Source organism: Primulina tabacum, chromosome 4 (genome assembly GCF_025594145.1).
Source record: "Primulina tabacum isolate GXHZ01 chromosome 4, ASM2559414v2, whole genome shotgun sequence".
In the NCBI taxonomy this organism is placed as follows: Eukaryota; Viridiplantae; Streptophyta; class Magnoliopsida; order Lamiales; family Gesneriaceae; genus Primulina; species Primulina tabacum.
This window is the reverse complement of record NC_134553.1, coordinates 37,063,006-37,080,936: the sequence shown is the minus strand read 5'-3', so window position 1 is coordinate 37,080,936 and position 17,931 is coordinate 37,063,006. Positions and strand designations below refer to the sequence as shown.

At 40.5% G+C, this 17,931-nt stretch overlaps 4 non-coding genes and 3 pseudogenes across 4 annotated transcripts; all 7 read right to left on the bottom strand.

Annotated features, from left to right (window-relative positions):
* Positions 1-136: 136 nt before the first annotated feature.
* On the bottom strand, positions 137-268 carry LOC142543882 (5S ribosomal RNA; annotated as a pseudogene).
* Positions 269-13,227: 12,959 nt separating this feature from the next.
* On the bottom strand, positions 13,228-13,346 carry LOC142543815 (5S ribosomal RNA). Its single transcript, XR_012819892.1, has one exon. It is a non-coding gene; the product is annotated as a 5S ribosomal RNA (ribosomal RNA).
* Positions 13,347-14,028: 682 nt separating this feature from the next.
* LOC142543762 (5S ribosomal RNA) lies at positions 14,029-14,148 on the bottom strand. Its single transcript, XR_012819842.1, has one exon. It is a non-coding gene; the product is annotated as a 5S ribosomal RNA (ribosomal RNA).
* Positions 14,149-14,834: 686 nt separating this feature from the next.
* Positions 14,835-14,952, bottom strand: LOC142543938 (5S ribosomal RNA; annotated as a pseudogene).
* A 683-nt stretch (positions 14,953-15,635) lies between these two features.
* Positions 15,636-15,754, bottom strand: LOC142543789 (5S ribosomal RNA). Its single transcript, XR_012819867.1, has one exon. It is a non-coding gene; the product is annotated as a 5S ribosomal RNA (ribosomal RNA).
* Positions 15,755-16,436: 682 nt separating this feature from the next.
* Positions 16,437-16,555, bottom strand: LOC142543918 (5S ribosomal RNA; annotated as a pseudogene).
* Positions 16,556-17,238: 683 nt separating this feature from the next.
* On the bottom strand, positions 17,239-17,357 carry LOC142543968 (5S ribosomal RNA). The gene has a single exon (XR_012819938.1). It is a non-coding gene; the product is annotated as a 5S ribosomal RNA (ribosomal RNA).
* Between the last annotated feature and the right edge of the window lie 574 nt (positions 17,358-17,931).

Below are 17,931 nucleotides of genomic sequence, written 5' to 3'. Positions count from 1 at the left end.
ATCGCAAATTAGAGGGTCTTAGAGAAAGAATTCCGCCAAAATCTCGCCAGCTCATTGCGGAGTAATCAAAAATCGTAGATGATTTGAGCCGAAAATCGTCTGTCAACAAGTAATAAAAAATAGAAAAACACGAAAAAGGGTGCAACACGAGGACTTCCCAGGGGGTCTTCCCAGGGGGTCACCCATCCTAGTACTGCTCTCGCCCAACCACGCTTAACTTCGAAGTTCTGATGTGATCCGGTGCATTAGTGCTAGTATGATCGCACACGACATTGAGTTGGATGTTTATTCTTATATCCCTAAAGTACGTGTGGAGCGGGCGGCGATGGACAACACGCGGCACTCCTCTCGCCCAATCAAAACCATGAAGTTAAGCGTTCTAGCGCGATGGCAGAGCCAGGATGGGTGACCTCCCTTGGAAGTCCTCGTGTCGCGACCGTTTACGTAAATTATGGCTAAAACAGTCGAAATAAATGTTTTTAATAAGTTAAACATCTCCGTAGTAATCTGCGTCATACCCTTCCGCACAGAACCGGCTCACGACAACAAAAATCGCTAAATGTTTTCAGAAAATAGAAAAAAAAATAAGAAGAAGAAAATAGCGAATGTAAAGCTATTATTATGCCTGGGATACGATAAGATGGAACCGGAATCGAATTTCGAACTTCTTTAGCAGATTTCTCGAGAAAACGGAAGCTTAACAGAAACGGAAAATCGCAAATTAGAGGGTCTTAGAGAAGAAATTCGGCTAAAATATCGCCAGCTCATTGCAGAGGAATGAGTCTCGTTCGTTGGCCCGTTTACAATCAAATTAGCCTACAATTTTGTTCAAATCCCGCAGTGCCCGAGCTACGTTTATTTCACATGTCTTATCTGGTCACGATCGAGATTCAGATGATTTGAGCCGAAAATCGTCTGTAAACTAGTAATCAAAAATAGAAAAACACGAAAGGGGTGCAACACGAGGACTTCCCAGGGGGTCGCCCAATCTAGTACTGCTCTTGAAACGTCTGCCCTTTTTATTGCTTTAAAAGTACTAGAATTTTTTTTATTTTAAATCTTCTAAATTTCGGCTTTCCCTAAAATATTTTGCCCTTTTTAAAATAAAACATCAGCCAACTAGCATTTAAAAATCATGTGAAATAGTCACAAAATAAAATCGTCTACTGTTTTACCAAACCTAAAGAAAGCAATAATTTGAAAAGAATAGCCCATACTAAACCTCTCAAAAATCTCTCAAAAGCAAAAATAAATAGTCTTAAATATCTTTAACTTAAATCAGTAATCATAAAGCGTAATGCTGAAAATAGTAGCGCTGGTCCTCGGGTTGTGTGCACCGACAGCCCAGTAGAATCACCCGTCAAGACCTCCCTCATACCTACCTGCATCCATCACACCTAATGAGTCTAAAGACTCAACACACCATAATCTTGATAACGAATAATACATATAAAATCGCATGCAACAGTGAAAATACATTTAGGTAAAAATAACATTTCATGATATGCATAAATAAACCTTAACATTTTTCCTTATCATGATATAAAACATTTTAACATGATCATAAACGTTTTCCTTTTTCCTTTGTTGAATTAATCGTTAATTGTGACTTTCCTCAAACCTCTAAAGTCGATGGATCCATCTACATGTAACCATAGTACTGGGCGGCGGGGGACACCAGCAACACTTTCACCGGTCAACTGGACCCTGGCCTATCATGATGGAATAGAAATACGATCGTCGAGGCTCCCTCTGGGGCCTTCTCCCATAAATGGGCTCCCTCTGTGGCCTTCTCCCCTCACGATATTCCCATTCTTACCTCAAACCTCACATCCTCATAACCTCATATTCGCAATAATGGAAACACGATCGTCGGGCTCTAATTGGGACCATCACCCTCACGACATCGCCATCATTAACGAATTAGTCACAATCACTTCACTTCCTTCAACATTTTTCATTCCCATCACTTTAGAAAAATCATGAATAATATTTGCATTTTCATTTTGAAACCAAGCATGCAACATGTATTTTAAATGTCTTCCCTCAATCATAAAAATTATAATTTAATCATGAACATTTTATAAACAATTAAAAATAATCAAAATATAATAAAAACATCATTTATGGCACTGCCATGACCTTTACTAATTTCCCGGTGTAAACAGCCCGTTTTACCCTTGGACTCGACATTTCTGTTTTCGACTTTTTTCTTGATTTCATGACTCTAACATGTCCCAATTAATTATTTAAGCTTACATGATTTTTTCCATAATTTTATTTAGCTTAAATTTTAGACTTTTTCATTTATCTTTAAATAATTGTTTTGACGGTGTTTTAATCACGAAAAATCCCAAACTTTAATATAAAATTCCTAAATTCTTAATTTAGTCTTTTTATATTATTTTAGCCCTTATGGACCACGACTCGACCCCGTGAGCCGTTTTCCAATTTTTATTTATTTAAAACACCCTATTTGACACCTAAACTTCGACCCCAAGCCAACTTCCGATTTTCACGAGTTACCCCTGATTCATGTTGAACCAACATCCTAAACTAGCCTCCTGGACCCTCAAGCCACTAAGAACGCTGCCCAAACAACAAAAACAAAGCCCCTCCCACGTGACCCTATGCTGGCCGAGAGTAGTATCCTACATGGACTCTATGTTTGATGCAACCAGGACCCTAGCCGACCGTCTAGCCACGAACCATCGCACCTAGCACTTACCTAGGACCCTAAGGCCTCCTCCTAACCCAGCCTGCGACCCTGAGTTGAGCCCCTCAACCCCTGGACCCGTGCGAAGTCTACAACAACTGTGGGCTGTGCTCTCGGGTAGAGTCCTAGAGTGGCTAGGACTCTTCCCCAGCCCTTACCGTGTGTCTTAGCTTGGCTAGGACTCCCTCCCTGACTCACCCATGACCTTGGCTAGCCCCCGAAACAAGCCAACCAAGCCCCAGCCCCTGCAATGAAAAACCCGAACCCTATAACCCATGATAGCAACTCACGGTTGCTTGGGTGTTTTTGCTTCTGCCGATTTTTTGGGATGTTCAGGGTGAGTTTGTGCGATTCTAAAACAGCTGTATACCAATCTTGAACTTACCTTATGTCATGGCAGCACTTGGTTTAACAAAAAAAAATTGAATCAAAGCATGCAATAAGAGATACGTAAATCATGCAAAATAGAAAACAAAGGCAGCAACTTCGGTTTTTCATGTTTCATAAAAAAACTTTTAAAAACATATTATGACATGATGGATGAGAAAAGGAAGATTAAGACGTGCCTTTGCGTAATTTACGCACGAATAAACGTTGACGACGAAGAACGGGACGCAAACGTTGGGTTGTTTCCTCTAGAGCCCCTCACAAATCCTTCAAAGTGAAAATATGTGTGCTACCGTGTGTGGGGAGGTGAATGAGGGAGAGTTTTCAGAAAATAAAACAGGTGGCCGATGGTTTGTTGTTTCTAGAATAGGATTTTGTGATTTTTTATATTTTAAATACCAATTTGATTACTAACTAGGCCTTAGGCCTAATAAGCCATTAAAATTAAGCCCATTAGTCTAATTAGGATTTAAATAAAATATTAACAAAGTTTTTTCCTTAATTAAATTTGTGAATTTATTAGCCGGGTTGCCAAAAAGCTCGTATTTTAGTTGAAAAACCAACACCGATAAAATTTACGTCCCGACGTATAAAATCACCTCAAAACCCTTTATTTTAAAAAATACTAAAAAGCATCAACCATATTTTAAATAATTAAAAATAATTATCTAATAAAAACATTTTACATTTTTCAGCCATCGGTCCCCGTTCCTCGATCGTCGCTTGAATATTCCTTAAAACTACCATTTTATGCATGATGACAATAAAAATCTCATTTAACATATAAACAAGTATGTCACATAATTAATTAGCAATTAAAGCCAATTAATTACTCATTTTTCATATTTCCTAGATTTGCATGCAGTTGGATTACGTCGTCTTAATTTTGGACCTTACAATTCCTCCCCCCCTTAAATAAAATTTCGTCCTCGAAATTAGAACTTACCGAATAGATCAGGATAGCTACTCTTCAAGTCTCTCTCGGTTTCCCAAGTAGCTTCCTCTTCCGAGTGATTCAGCCACTTGACCTTGACCATTAGAATTACTTTGTTCTGCAATCGTCTTTCTTGCCTTACTAAGATTTGAACAGGCCTCTCTTCATATGTCATATTTGGAGTTAGTTGAAGAGGCTCATAATTAAGCACATGTGGCGGATTCGACATGTACTTCCGCAGCATTGAAATGTGGAACACATTGTGAACTCCTGCAAGCACTGATGGCAATGCCACTCTATAAGCTAGTGTCTCAATCCTCTCCAAAATCTCGAACGGACCTACAAATCTTGGACTAAGCTTGCCTTCTTGCCAAAGCGCATAACACCCTTCATGGGTGATATTTTCAAAAATACATGAACGCCCACTGCAAACTCTAAGTCCCTTCGCCTTTTATCTGCATAACTCTTTTGTCGGCTTTGTGCAGTCTTCATTCTGTCACGAATTTTGACTACAAGCTCAGCTGTCTCTTCAATCACATCTGGACCAATATCTCTTCTTTCCCCAACCTCATCCCAATGAATAGGAGATCTACACTTCCTTCCATAGAGTGCCTCAAAAGGAGCCATCCCGATTGATGATTGATAGCTGTTATTATAAGTGAACTCCACTAGAGGTAATTTTGGTTCCCAACTGCCTTGGAAATCAATGACACATGTTCGCAGTAGATCTTCCAAAATCTGTATAACACTTTCTGACTGGCCATCGCCTTGAGGGTGGAATGCTGTACTGAACAATAATTTGGTCCCCATCGCTGCATGCAGACTCTTCCAAAAAGAACATGTGAATCTCGGATCTCTGTCAGAAATAATAGACACTGAAATCCCATGCAGACGAACTATCTCCCGAATATATAACTCTGCATACTGAATCATGGTAAATGTCGTCTTAATAGGTAGAAAATGTGCTGATTTCGTAAGACGATCAACTATCACCCAAATGGCATTTGATCCTTTGACGGTTTTTGGCAATCCCACTACAAAGTCCATAGTGATGTTCTCCCATTTCCACTCGGGAATAGGGAATGGCTTCAATTTTCCCGCTGATTTTTGATGCTCTGCTTTGACTTGCTGACAAGTCAAACACTCGGATACATATCTCATAATGTCCCTCTTCATGCCTGGCCACCAATATAACAACTGCAGATCTCTATACATTTTTGTGCTGCCCGGATGAATGGAATATGGTGTGTCATGGGCTTCCTTCATAATAAGATTTCTCAAGGAATCGTCACTAGGAACCCATAGACGGTCTCGATAACGGACCAAGCCATCAACTACTGAATATGAATTCCGGCCCTTGGCTTCATCTCTAGCTCTCCACTTTTACAACTGCTCATCAGTAGACTGCCCATCACGGATTCTGTCTCTCAAAGTCGACTGTACTGATAATGTGGCAAGATTATGGGCCTCGCCCCTAGCATGCACTGTAAGCTCAAACTGCTGTATCTCGGACTGTAACGGTCTTTGGAGTGATAAATGAGTGATAACTGCTGCTTTTCTACTCAATGCGTCTGCCACTACATTAGCTTTCCCCAAATGGTAGCTAATGTCACAATCATAGTCCTTTACCAATTCAAGCCATCTGCGGTGTCTCATATTCAACTCCTTTCGGGTGAAGAAGTATTTCAAACTCTTATGATCGGTGAATATCTTGCACTTCTCCCCATAAAGGTAATGTCTCAAAATTTTTATTGCAAAGACTACCGCTGCAAGCTCAAGATCATGAGTAGGGTAGTTCTTTTCATGAATTTTCAACTGTATTGACGCATAGGCGATAACACGGTCATTTTGCATCAGAACTGCGCCCAAACCAAGTTTAGAAGCGTCGGTATAAAGAACATACTCCCCTTGCCCTGATGGCACAGATAACACTAGTGCTGATATCAAGGCTTGCTTTAACTTGTCAAAACTGTCTTGACACTCGGGTCCCCAAACAAATTTCGCATTCTTCTTAGTCAAGACGGTCATAGGTACCGCTATAGATGAGAACCCCTGAATAAACTTGCGATAATAGCCAGCTAGTCCCAAGAAACTACGAATCTCGGTGACGCTTTTCGGTACTGGCCACTCTTTCACTGCTTATACTTTACTTGGATCAACTTCCACTCCATTACTGGAAATGATATGGCCTAAGAATGCCACTCTATCAAGCCAAAACTCGCACTTACTGAATTTTGCATAAAGTTTTCTGTCTTGCAGTACTTGCAGTGTGGTCCTCAAATGACGGCTATGCTCCTCTCTGCTCTTGGAATAGATCAAAATGTCATCAATGAAGACAATAATAAAGTGATCCAGATACGGCTGAAATACGCGATTCATGAGATCCATGAAGATCGCTGGCGCATTGGTCAACCCAAATGGCATGACCATAAACTCATAGTGCCCATATCTCGTGCGAAACGCTGTCTTGTGAACGTCAGACTCTTTGACTTTCAACTGATGGTATCCAGATCGCAGATCAATCTTAGAAAATATCGATGCTCCTTGCAACTGATCAAACAAATCTTCAATTCTTGGCAGTGGATACTTATTTTTTATGGTAAACCGATTATGCTCACGATAATCGATACAAAGACGCATGCTACCATCTTTGTTTTTCACAAATAATACCGGAGCTCCCCATGGAGAGTAACTAGGGCGAATGAAACCCTTGTCTAGCAGTTCTTGGATTTGATCTTTTAGTTCTTTCATTTCAGCATGTGCTAGACGATAAGGTGCTTTAGATATAGGAACAGTGCCCGACATAAGATCAATAGAGAATTCCACTTCACGATCGGGCGGAATGCCAGAAACGTCCTCGGGAAAGACGCTAGGAAAATCTCTCACAACCTCAACATCTTCTAACTTCTGACTGGTAGATGCATGCGTAGTAATGACACATGCTAGATAAGCATGGCATCCCTGCTTAGTAAGCTTCCTCGCACATAGACAAGAGATAACGTGCGGCATTTGCTTGTTTCTAGCCGCCTCAAAGACAAAAGGTTTACCACTAGGTGGTCTAATAGATACTGATCGCTGACGAAAATCAATCGAAGCTCCATTCGCTGATAACCAATTCATCCCAAGTATAATATTAAATTCGGGCATAGGAAGGACAATAAGATCTGCCCGGACAACATCTTTGAATAAACGAAGCTCCAGATTCTTGACTATCTTAGACGTGAGCATTTGTTCACCGGAAGAAATAGTAACTTTGAAACCCAAACCCATATCTTGAGGAGTAATTTTCAGTCTTTTGATGAAGGTTTCTGATATGAAGGAATGTGTAGCTCCTGAATCTAGCAAAGCATAGGTAGCTACACCTAGAATGATGATCCTCCCTGCGGTGAAAATGTCTTTTATATCTTTTCGTGTTGAAGCTTAAGGATTTACAATCATTAATTCCCAAGGTTATAAGAAGATTGCACGTTGAACTTAAACATTCTTTGAAAAAATTGCACCTTAGTCCCTCAATTTTTGAGATTTGCATTATTGCCCCCAAATTTTCGAATTATTGCAATTAAGTCCTTGAATCATTTCGAAATTCTGATTTAATCCCTTAGGTTTCGTGAATTGCATTTTCGATCCTTAAGGATTTAGAAATTGCACTTAGGTCCCTTATTTTCGAATTAGCGCATTATAGTCCCTTAAATTCTCGAAATTGCACATTAACCCCTCAAAAATTTCGAAATCCTTCTTAACCCCTTAATTATGATTTTCTTTAATTTTGACCCTAAAACTTTTTATTTGGAATTCTTTCGTCCTTCACATAAAATAAGGCACAAAATTCAAATCCTTTTCTATGGTTTCTAAAATCATAACTTAAGTCCAACTAAGTAGAACATGCAACCTAATTTTCACTAGGTTAATTCTTGTTTTCTAATCAATTCTAATAACCAATTTAACATTTCATGCAATAATAAGCAATATAAAAATGTTAAATGACTTGGTTACCCGTGATGAGTGTAGTGTCTGCTTCTTCCTCAGCTTCCTCGGCATTCATAACATAAGCTCAGGCCGTAGTAGCTGCTTTCCTCTTTGGGCAGTCATTGGCTTTGTGTCCATTCTCCTTGCAGTAGAAACATTTAAATGATCCCCATTCACACTTGCCAAGATGTGGACGGTTGCACTGTTTGCATAGTTGCCTCTCAGCAGGCTTTGGTGCTCCAGGATTTTGTGGCTTTGGTGGCGCTGGCTTCTTGACTTGACCTTGGGGCTTTTGAGGCCCTTGAGTTCTAGGAGGACCAGTATTTGTCTTCTTGTTGGGTTGATTGTTATTCTGATAGTGCTGCCTCTTGCGCTGAATCTCAAAGTCAATGTCTTTCAAGGACTGCTCAGCCTGATATGCATAAGTAAATGCCATATCATAATTCTCCGGACACATCATCATAACTTTATCCCGAATGGTAGGTCGTAGGCCATCCATGAAATGCCTAAGTTTTTCTTCCGCGTCCAAGGCAATAAGGGGTACAAAGTGGCAACCCCTATCAAACTTCTTCACAAAATCGGCAACAGGTATGTCTCCCTGGCGGAGAGTCATAAATTCCCTCTTTATCCGGCCTCTGACATCAGTAGTAAAGTACTTCTCATAGAATTTTGTCTTGAACTGTGCCCAAGTGAGTGTAGCAAGGTCAACACCATGCTCGGCTCCTTCCCACCATAAAGAAGCGTCGTCCCTAAGCAGATAAGAAGTACACCTCACCCTGTCAGCATCTCCCATGTCCAGATAGCGAAAATGTACCTCAAGTGAACGGAACCAACTCTCAGCAGCAAATGGATCGGTGGAACCAGAAAATTCCTTCGACCCTAGCCTCTGGAACTGCTCATAAATATCCTACTGTGGCCTAGGTGGCTGCTGTAGCTGTTGCTGCTGCATCTGCTGTAACTGCAGCTGTAACTGCTGCTGTTGTAATTGTTGCTCGAAGAGACGAGTCATACCCTTTAATGCACGAGTAGCAGGATCCCCCAGTGGGGGTTGTGGTGCATTTCCTTGAGTATTCCCTCAGCGATTAACATTGTTCTTTTCCTGATTCTCAATAACGGGTGCACGTCTAGGAGGCATTATATCTGAATGTTTTTCAAATTCTAACGTAACCAACATGCATTTAAATCTAAGTTCTCTAATCATGTGACATGTCCTAATTCATTTAGCAATTTAAGCATGCAAAGCATAATTAATCAAAAAGCTAATAAGCATGTATCATAAACATAATATTCATATCATCACGCAGGTAACAACATACTGAATCACATAAAGCATGTAAAAACTTACTACTTTGAGGTTTGACGACTGATCTTCCCGGCGTTGATGGTGGCACAACCCTGTACAGGACCTTTGCTCTGATACCAACTGAAACGTCTGCCCTTTTTATTGCTTTAAAAGTACTAGAATTTTTTTTTTAAATCCTCTAAATTTCGGCTTTCCCTAAAATATTTTTATAAAATATTTTGCCCTTTTTAAAATAAAACATCAGCCAACTTGCATTTAAAAATCAAGTGAAATAGTCACAAAATAAAATCGTCTACTGTTTTACCTAACCTAAAGAAAGCAATAATTTGAAAAGAATAGCCCATACTAAACCTCTCAAAAATCTCTCAAAAGCATAAATAAATAGTCTTAAATATCTTTAACTTAAATCAATAAGCATAAAACGTAATGCGGAAAATAGTAGCGCTGGTCCTCGGGTTGTGTGCACCGACAGCCCAGTAGAATCACCCGTCAAGACCTCCCTCATACTCACCTGCATCCATCACACCTAGTGAGTCTAAAGACTCAACACACCATAATCTTGATAACGATTAATACATATAAAATCGCATGCAACAGTGAAAATACTTTTAGGTAAAAATAACATTTAATGATATGCATAAATAAACCTTAACCTTCTTCCTTATCATGACATAAAACATTTTAACATGATCATAAAACTTTTTCCTTTTTCCTTTGTTGAATTCAGATCGTCAATTGTGACTTTTCTCAAACCTCAAAAGTCGATGGATCAATCTACATGTAACCACAGTACTGGGCGGCGTGGGACACCAGCAACACTCTCACAGGTCAACTGGGCCCTAGCCTATCATGATAGAATAGAAATACGATCGTCGCGGCTCTCTCTGGGGCCTTCTCCCATAAATGGGCTCCCTCTGGGGCCTTCTCCCCTCACGATATTCTCATTCTTACCTCAAACCTCATATCCTCATAACCTCATATTCGCAATAATGGAAACACGATAGTCGGGCTCTCATTGGGACCAACACCCTCACGACATCGCCATCATTAACAAATTAGTCACAATCACTTCACTTCCTTCAACATTTTTCATTCCCATCACTTTAGAAAAATCATGAATAATATTTGCATTTTTCATTTTTAAACCAAGCATGCAACATGTATTTTAAATGTCTTCCCGCAATCATAAAAATCAAATAGACATTTAAAAATCATAATTTAATCATGAACATTTTATAAACAATTAAAAATAATCATAATATCATAAAAACAGCATTTAAGGCACTGCCATGACCTTTATTAATTTCCCGGTGTAAACAGCCCATTTTACCCCTGGACTCGACATTTTCGTTTTCGACTTTTTTCTTGATTTCATGACTCTAACATGTCCCTATTAATTATTTAAGCTTACATGAATTTTTCCATAATTTTATTTAGCTTAAATGTTAGACTTTTTCATTTATCTTTAAATAATTGTTTTGACGGTGTTTTAATACCGAAAAATCCGAAACTTTAATATAAAATTCCTAAATTCTAAATTTTAGTCTTTTTATATTATTTTAGCCCTTATGCACCACGACTCGACCCCGTGAGCCGTTTTCCAATTTTTCTTTATTTAAAACACCCTATTTGACACCTAAACTTCGACTCCGAGCCAACTTCTGATTTTCACGAGTTACCCCCGAACCATGTCGAACCAAAACTTGAACAACATCCTAAACTAGCCTCCTGGACCCTTAGACCACTAAGAACGCTGCCCGAACAACAAAAACAAAGCCCCTCCCACGTGACCCTATGGTGGCCGAGAGTAGTATCCTACATGGACTCTATCTTTGATGCAACCAGGACCCTAGCCGACCGTCTAGCCACGAACCATCGCACCTAGAACTTACCTAGGACCCTAAGGCCTCTTCCTAACCCAGCCTGTAACCCAGAGTTGAGCCCCTAAACCCCTGGACCCGTGCGAAGTCTGCAACAATTGTGGGTTGTGCTCTTGGGTAGAGTCCTAGAGTGGCTAGGACTCTTCCCCAGCCCTTATCGTGTGTCTTAGCTTGGCTAGGACTCCCTCCCTGACTCACCCATGACCTTGGCTAGCCCCCGAAACAAGCCAACCAAGCCCCAGCCTCTGCAATGAAAAACCCGAACCCTATAACCCATGACAGCAACTCACGGTTGCTTGGGTGTTTTTGCTTCTGCCGAATTTCTGGGATGTTCAGGGTGAGTTTGTGCGATTCTAAAATAGGTGTATACCACTCTTGAACTTACCTTATGTCATGGCAGCCCTTGGTTTAACAAAAAAAAACGTGAATCAAGGCATGCAATAAGAGATACGTAAATCATGAAAAATAGAAAACAAAGGCAGCAACTTTGATTATTCATGTTTCATAAAAAAAATTTTAAAAACATATTATGACATGATGGATGAGAAAAGGAAGATTAAGGCGTGCCTTTACGTAATTTACGCACGAATAAACGTTGAAGACGAAGAACGGGACGCAAACGTTGGCTTGTTTCCTCTAGAGCCCCTCGCAAATCCTTCAAAGTGAAAATATGTGTGCTGCCGTGTGTGGGGAGGTGAATGAGGGAGAGTTTTCAGAAAAAAAAACAGGTGACCGATGGTTTGTTGTTTCTAGAATAGGGTTTTGTGATTTTTTATATTTTAAATACCAATTTGATTACTAACTAGGCCTTAGGCCTAGTAAGCCAATAAAATTAGGCCCATTAGTCTAATTAGGATTTAAATAAAATATTAACAAAGTTTTTTCCATAATTAAATTTGTGAATTTATTAGCCGGGTTGCCAAAAAGCTCGTATTTTAGTTGAAAAACCAACACCGATAAAATTTACGTCTCGGCGTATAAAATCACCTCAAAACCCTTTATTTTCAAAAATATTAAAAAACATCAACCATATTTTAAATAATTAAAAATAATTATCTAATAAAAACATTTTACATTTTTCAGTCCTCGGTCCCCGTTCCTCGATCGTCGCTTGAATATTCCTTAAAACTACCATTTTATGCATGATGACAATAAAAATCTCTTTAACATATAAACAAGTAAGTCACATAATTAATTAGCAATTAAAGTCAATTAATTACTCATTTTTCATATTTCCTAGATTTGCATACAGTTGGATTACGTCGTCTTAATTTTGGACCTTACAGCTCTCGCCCAAGCATGCTTAAATTCATAGTTTTGATGAGATCCGGTGCATTAGTGCTAGTATGATCGCACCCGACATTGAGTTGGATGTTTATTCTTATATCCCTAAAGTACGTGTGGAGCGGGCGGCGATGGACAACACTCGGTACTGCTCTAGCCTAAATCAGAACCATGAAGTTAAGCGTTCTGGCGCGATGGCAGAGCCAGCATGGGTGACCTCCCTGGGAAGTCCTCGTGTCGCGACCGTTTAGGTAAATTATGGCTAAAACATTCGAAATAATAGTTTTTTATAAGTCAACCGTCTCCAGAGTAATCTGCATCATACCCTGCAACACAGAATCGGCTCACGACAACAAAAATCGCTAAATGTTTCCAGAAAATAGAAAAAAAAATAAGAAGAAGAAAATAACGAATGTAAAGCTATTATTATGCCTGAGATACAATAAAATGGAACCGAAATCGAATTTCGAACTTCCTAAGCGGATTTCTCGAGGAAACGGAAGCTTAACAGAAGCGGAAAATCGCAAATTAGATGGTCTTAGAGAAGGAATTCGGCTAAAATCTCGCCAGCACATTGTGAAAATGAGTCTCGTTCATTGGCCCGTTTACAATCAAATTAGCATACAATTTTGTCCAAATCCGGCAGTGCCCGAGCTACATTGATTTCACATGTCTTATCTGGTCCTGATCGAGATTCAGATGATTTGAGCCGAAAATCGTCTGAAAAAAAGTAATAAAAACTAGAAAAACACGCAAATGGATGCAACACGAGGACTTCCCAGGGGGTCACCCAATCTAGTACTACTCTCGCCCAAGCACGCTTAACTTCGGAGTTCTGATGGGATCCGGTGTATTAGTGGTGGTATGATCGCACCCGACATTGAGTTGGATGTTTATTCTTATATCCCTAAAGTACGTGTGGAGCGGGCGGCGATGGACAACACGCGGCACTGCTCTCGCCCAATCAGAACCATGAAGTTAAGCGTTCAGGCGCGATGGCAAGGCTAGCATGGGTGACCTTCCTGGGAAGTCCTCGTGTCGTGACCGTTTAGGTAAATTATGGCTATAACAGTCGAAATAATAGTTTTTAATATGTCAACCGTCTCCGGAGTAATCTGCGTCATACCCTTCCGCACAGAATCGGCTCACGACAACAAAAATCGCTAAATGTTTCCAAAAAATAGAAAAAAAATAAAAAGAAGAAAATAGCGAATGTAAAGCTATTATTATGCCTGGGATACAATAAAATGGAACCGGAATCAAATTTTGAACTTCCTAAGCGGATTTCACGAGGAAACGGAAGCTTAAAAGAAGCGGAAAATCTCAAATTAGATGGTCTTAGAGAAGGAATTCAGCTAAAATCTCGCCAGCTCATTGCGAAAATGAGTCTCGTTCATTGGCCCATTTACAATCAAATTGGCATACAGTTTTGTCCAAATCCGGCAGTGTCTCGAGCTACATTAATTTCACATGTCTTATCTTGTCCAGATCGAGATTCAGATGAGTTGAGCCGAAAATCGTCTGTCAACAAGTAATCAAAAACAGAAAAACACGAAAAGGGGTGCAACACGAGGACTTCCCAGGGGGTCACCCAATCTAGTACTGCTCTCGCCCAAGCACGCTTTAACTCCGGAGTTCTGATGGGATCCGGTGTATTAGTGGTGGTATGATCGCACCCGACATTGAGTTGGATGTTTCTTCTTATATCCCTAAAGTACGTGTGGAGCGGGCGGCGATGGACAACACGCGGCACTGCTCTCGCCCAATCAGAACCACGAAGTTAAGCGTTCTGGCGCGATGGCAGAGCCAGGATGGGTGACCTCCCTGGGAAGTCCTCGTGTCGCGATCGTTTACGTAAATTATGGCTAAAACGATGGAAATAATTATTTTTTTAATAAGTTAACCGTCTCTGGAGTAATCTGCATCATACCTTTCCACACAGAACCGGCTCATGACAACAAAAATCGCTAAATGTTTCCAGAAAATAGAAAAAAAATAAGTAGAAGAAAATAGCGAATTTAAAGCTATTATTATGCCTGAGATACGATAAAATGGAAACGAAATCGAATTTCGAACTTTCCTAAGCGGATTTATCGAGGAAACAGAAGATTAACAGAAGCGGAAAATCGCAAATTAGAGGTTCTTAGAGAAGGAATTCGGCTAAAATCTCGCCAGCTCATTGCGGAGTAATGAGTATCTTTCGTTGGCCCGTTTACAATCAATTTAGCCTACAATTTTCTCCAAATCCGACAGTGCCCGAGCTACATTGATTTCAGATATCTTATCTGGTCTCGATCGAGATTCAGATGATTTTAGCCGAAAATCATCTGTAAATAAGTAATCAAAAATAGAAAATTACGAAAAGGGGTGCAACACGAGGATTTCCCAGGGTGTCCCCATCCTAGTCCTGCTCTCGTCCAAGCACGCTTAACTTTGGAGTTCTGATGGGATCCGGTGCATTAGTGCTGGTATGATCCAAGACGACATTAGTGGGATCTTTATTCTTATATCCCTCGAGTACGTTTGGAGCGGGCAGCGATGGACAACACGCGGCACTGCTCTCGCCCAATCAGAACCATGAAGTTAAGCGTTCTGGCGCGATGGCAGAGCTATGATGGGTGATCTCCATGGGAAGTCCTCGTGTCGCGACTGTTTACATAAATTATGGCTAAAACAGTCGAAATTATTGTTTTTAATAAGTGAACCATCTCCAGAGTAATCTGCGTCATACCCTTCCGCACAGAACCGGCTCACGACAACAAAAATTGCTAAATGTTTCTAGAAAATAGAAAAAAAAATTAGAAGAAGAAAATAGCGAATGTAAAGCTATTATTATTCCTAGGATACGATAAAATGGAACTGGAATCGAATTTTGAACTTCCTTAGCGGATTTCTCGAGGAAACGAAAGCTTAACAGAAGCGGAAAATCGCAAATTAGAGGGTCTTAGAGAAGGAATTCGGAAAAAATATCGTCAGCTCATTGCGGAGTAATGAGTCTCGTTCGTTGGCCCGTTTACCATCAAATTAGCCTAAAAGTATGTCCAAATCCAGCACTGCACGAGCTACGTTGATTTCACATGTCTTATCTGATCCCGATCGAGATTCAGATGATTTGAGCCAAAAATCGTCTGTCAACAAGTAATCAAAAATAGAAAAACACGAAGAGGGGTGCAACACAAGGACTTCCCAGGGGGTCACCAAACCTAGTACTGCTCTCGCCCAAGCACGCTTAACTCCGGAGTTCTGATGGGATCCGGTGTATTAGTGGTGGTATGATCGCATCCGACATTGAGTTGGATGTTTATTCTTATATCCCTAAAGTACGTGTGGAGCAGGCGACGATGGTCAACACGCGGCACTGCTCTCGCTCAATCAGAACCATGATGTTAAGCGTTCTGGCGCGATGGCAGAGCCAAGATGGGAGACATCTTTTGAAAGTCCTCGTGTCGCGATCGTTTACGTAAATTATGGCTAAAACAGTCAAAATAATTGTTTTTTAATAAATTAACCGTCTCTGGAGTAATCTGCGTCATACCCTTCCGCACAGAACCGGCTCACGACAACAAAAATCGCTAAATGTTTCTAGAAAATAAAAAAAAATTAGAAGAAGAAAATAGCAAATGTAAAGCTATTATTATTCCTAGGATACGATAAAATGGAACTGGAATCGAATTTTGAACTTCCTTAGCGGATTTCTCGAGGAAACGAAAGCTTAACAGAAGCGAAAAATCGCAAATTAGAGGGTCTTAGAGAAGGAATTCGGAAAAAATATCGCCAGCTCATTGCGGAGTAATGAGTCTCGTTCGTTGGCCCGTTTACCATCAAATTAGCCTAAAATTATGTCCAAATGCGGCACTGCACGAGCTAAGTTGATTTCACATGTCTTATCTGATCCAATCGAGATTCAGATGATTTGAGCCAAAAATCGTCTGTCAACAAGTAATCAAAAATAGAAAAACACGAAGAGGGGTGCAACACGAGGACTTCCCAGGGGGTCACCAATCCTAGTACTGCTCTTGCCCAAGCACGCTTAACTTCAGAGTTCTGAAGGGATCCGCTGCATTAGTGCTGGTACGATCAAAGCCGACATTGAGTGGGTTGTTTATTCTTATATCCCTCGAGTACGTGTGGAGCAGGCGGCGATGGACAACACGCGGCACTGCTCTCGTCCAATCAGAACCATAAAGTTAAGCGTTCTCGCGCGATGACAGAGCTAAGATGGGTGACCTCCCTGGGAAGTCCTCGTGTCGCGACCGTTTACGTAAATTATGGCTAAAACAGTCGAAATAATTGTTTTTAATAAGTCAACCGTCTCCGGTGTAATCTGCGTCATATTATTCCGCACAGAACCGGCTCACGACAACAAAAATCGCTAAATGTTTCCAGAAAATAGAAAAAAAATAAGAAGAACAAAATAGTGAATCTAAAGCTATAATTATGCTTGGGATACGATAAAATGGAACCGAAATCGAATTTCAAACTTCCTAAGCGGATTTTTCGAGGAAAAGGAAGCTTAATAGAAGCGGAAAATTGCAAATTGGAGGTTTCTAGAGAAGAAATTCGGCTAAATTCTTGCCTGCTCATTGCGGAGTAATGAGTCTCGTTCGTTGGCCAGTTTACAATCAAATTAGCCTACACTTTTATCCAAATCCGACAGTGCCCGAGCTACGTTGATTTCACATGTCTTATTTGGTCTCGATCGAGATTCAGATGATTTGAGCCGAAAATTGTCTGTAAACAAGTAATCAAAAATAGAAAATCACGAATAGGGGTGCAACACGAGGACTTCCCAGGGGATCACCCATCCTAGTACTGCTCTCGCCCAAGCATGCTTAACTTCGGAGTTCTGATGGGATCTAGTGCATTAGTGCTGGTATGATCACACCCGACATTGAGTGAGATCTTTATTCTTATATCCCTCGAGTACGTGTGGAGCGGGCAGCGATGGACAATACGCGGCACTGCTCTAGCCCAATCAGAACCATGAAGTTAAGAGTTCTGGCGCGATGGCAGAGCTAGGATGGGTGACCTCCATGGGAAGTCCTCGTGTCGCCACTGTTTATGTAAATTATGGCTAAAACAGTCGAAATAATTGTTTTTAATAAGTGAACCGTCTCCGGAGTAATCTACGTCATACCTTTCCGCACAGAACCGGCTCACGACTACAAAAATCGCTAAATGTTTCCAGAAAATATAAAAAAAATAAAGAGAAGAAATAGCAAATGTAAAGCTACTATTATGCATGGGATACGATAAAATGAAACCGGAATCGAATTTCAAACTTCCTAAGCGGATTTATCGAGGAAACGGAAGCTTAACAGAAGCGAAAAATCGCAAATTAGAGGTCTTAGAGAAGGAATTTGGCTAAAATATCGCCAGCTCATTGAGGAAATGAGTCTCGTTCGTTGGCCCGTTTACAATCAAATTAGCCTACAATTTTGTCCACACCCGACAGTGCCTG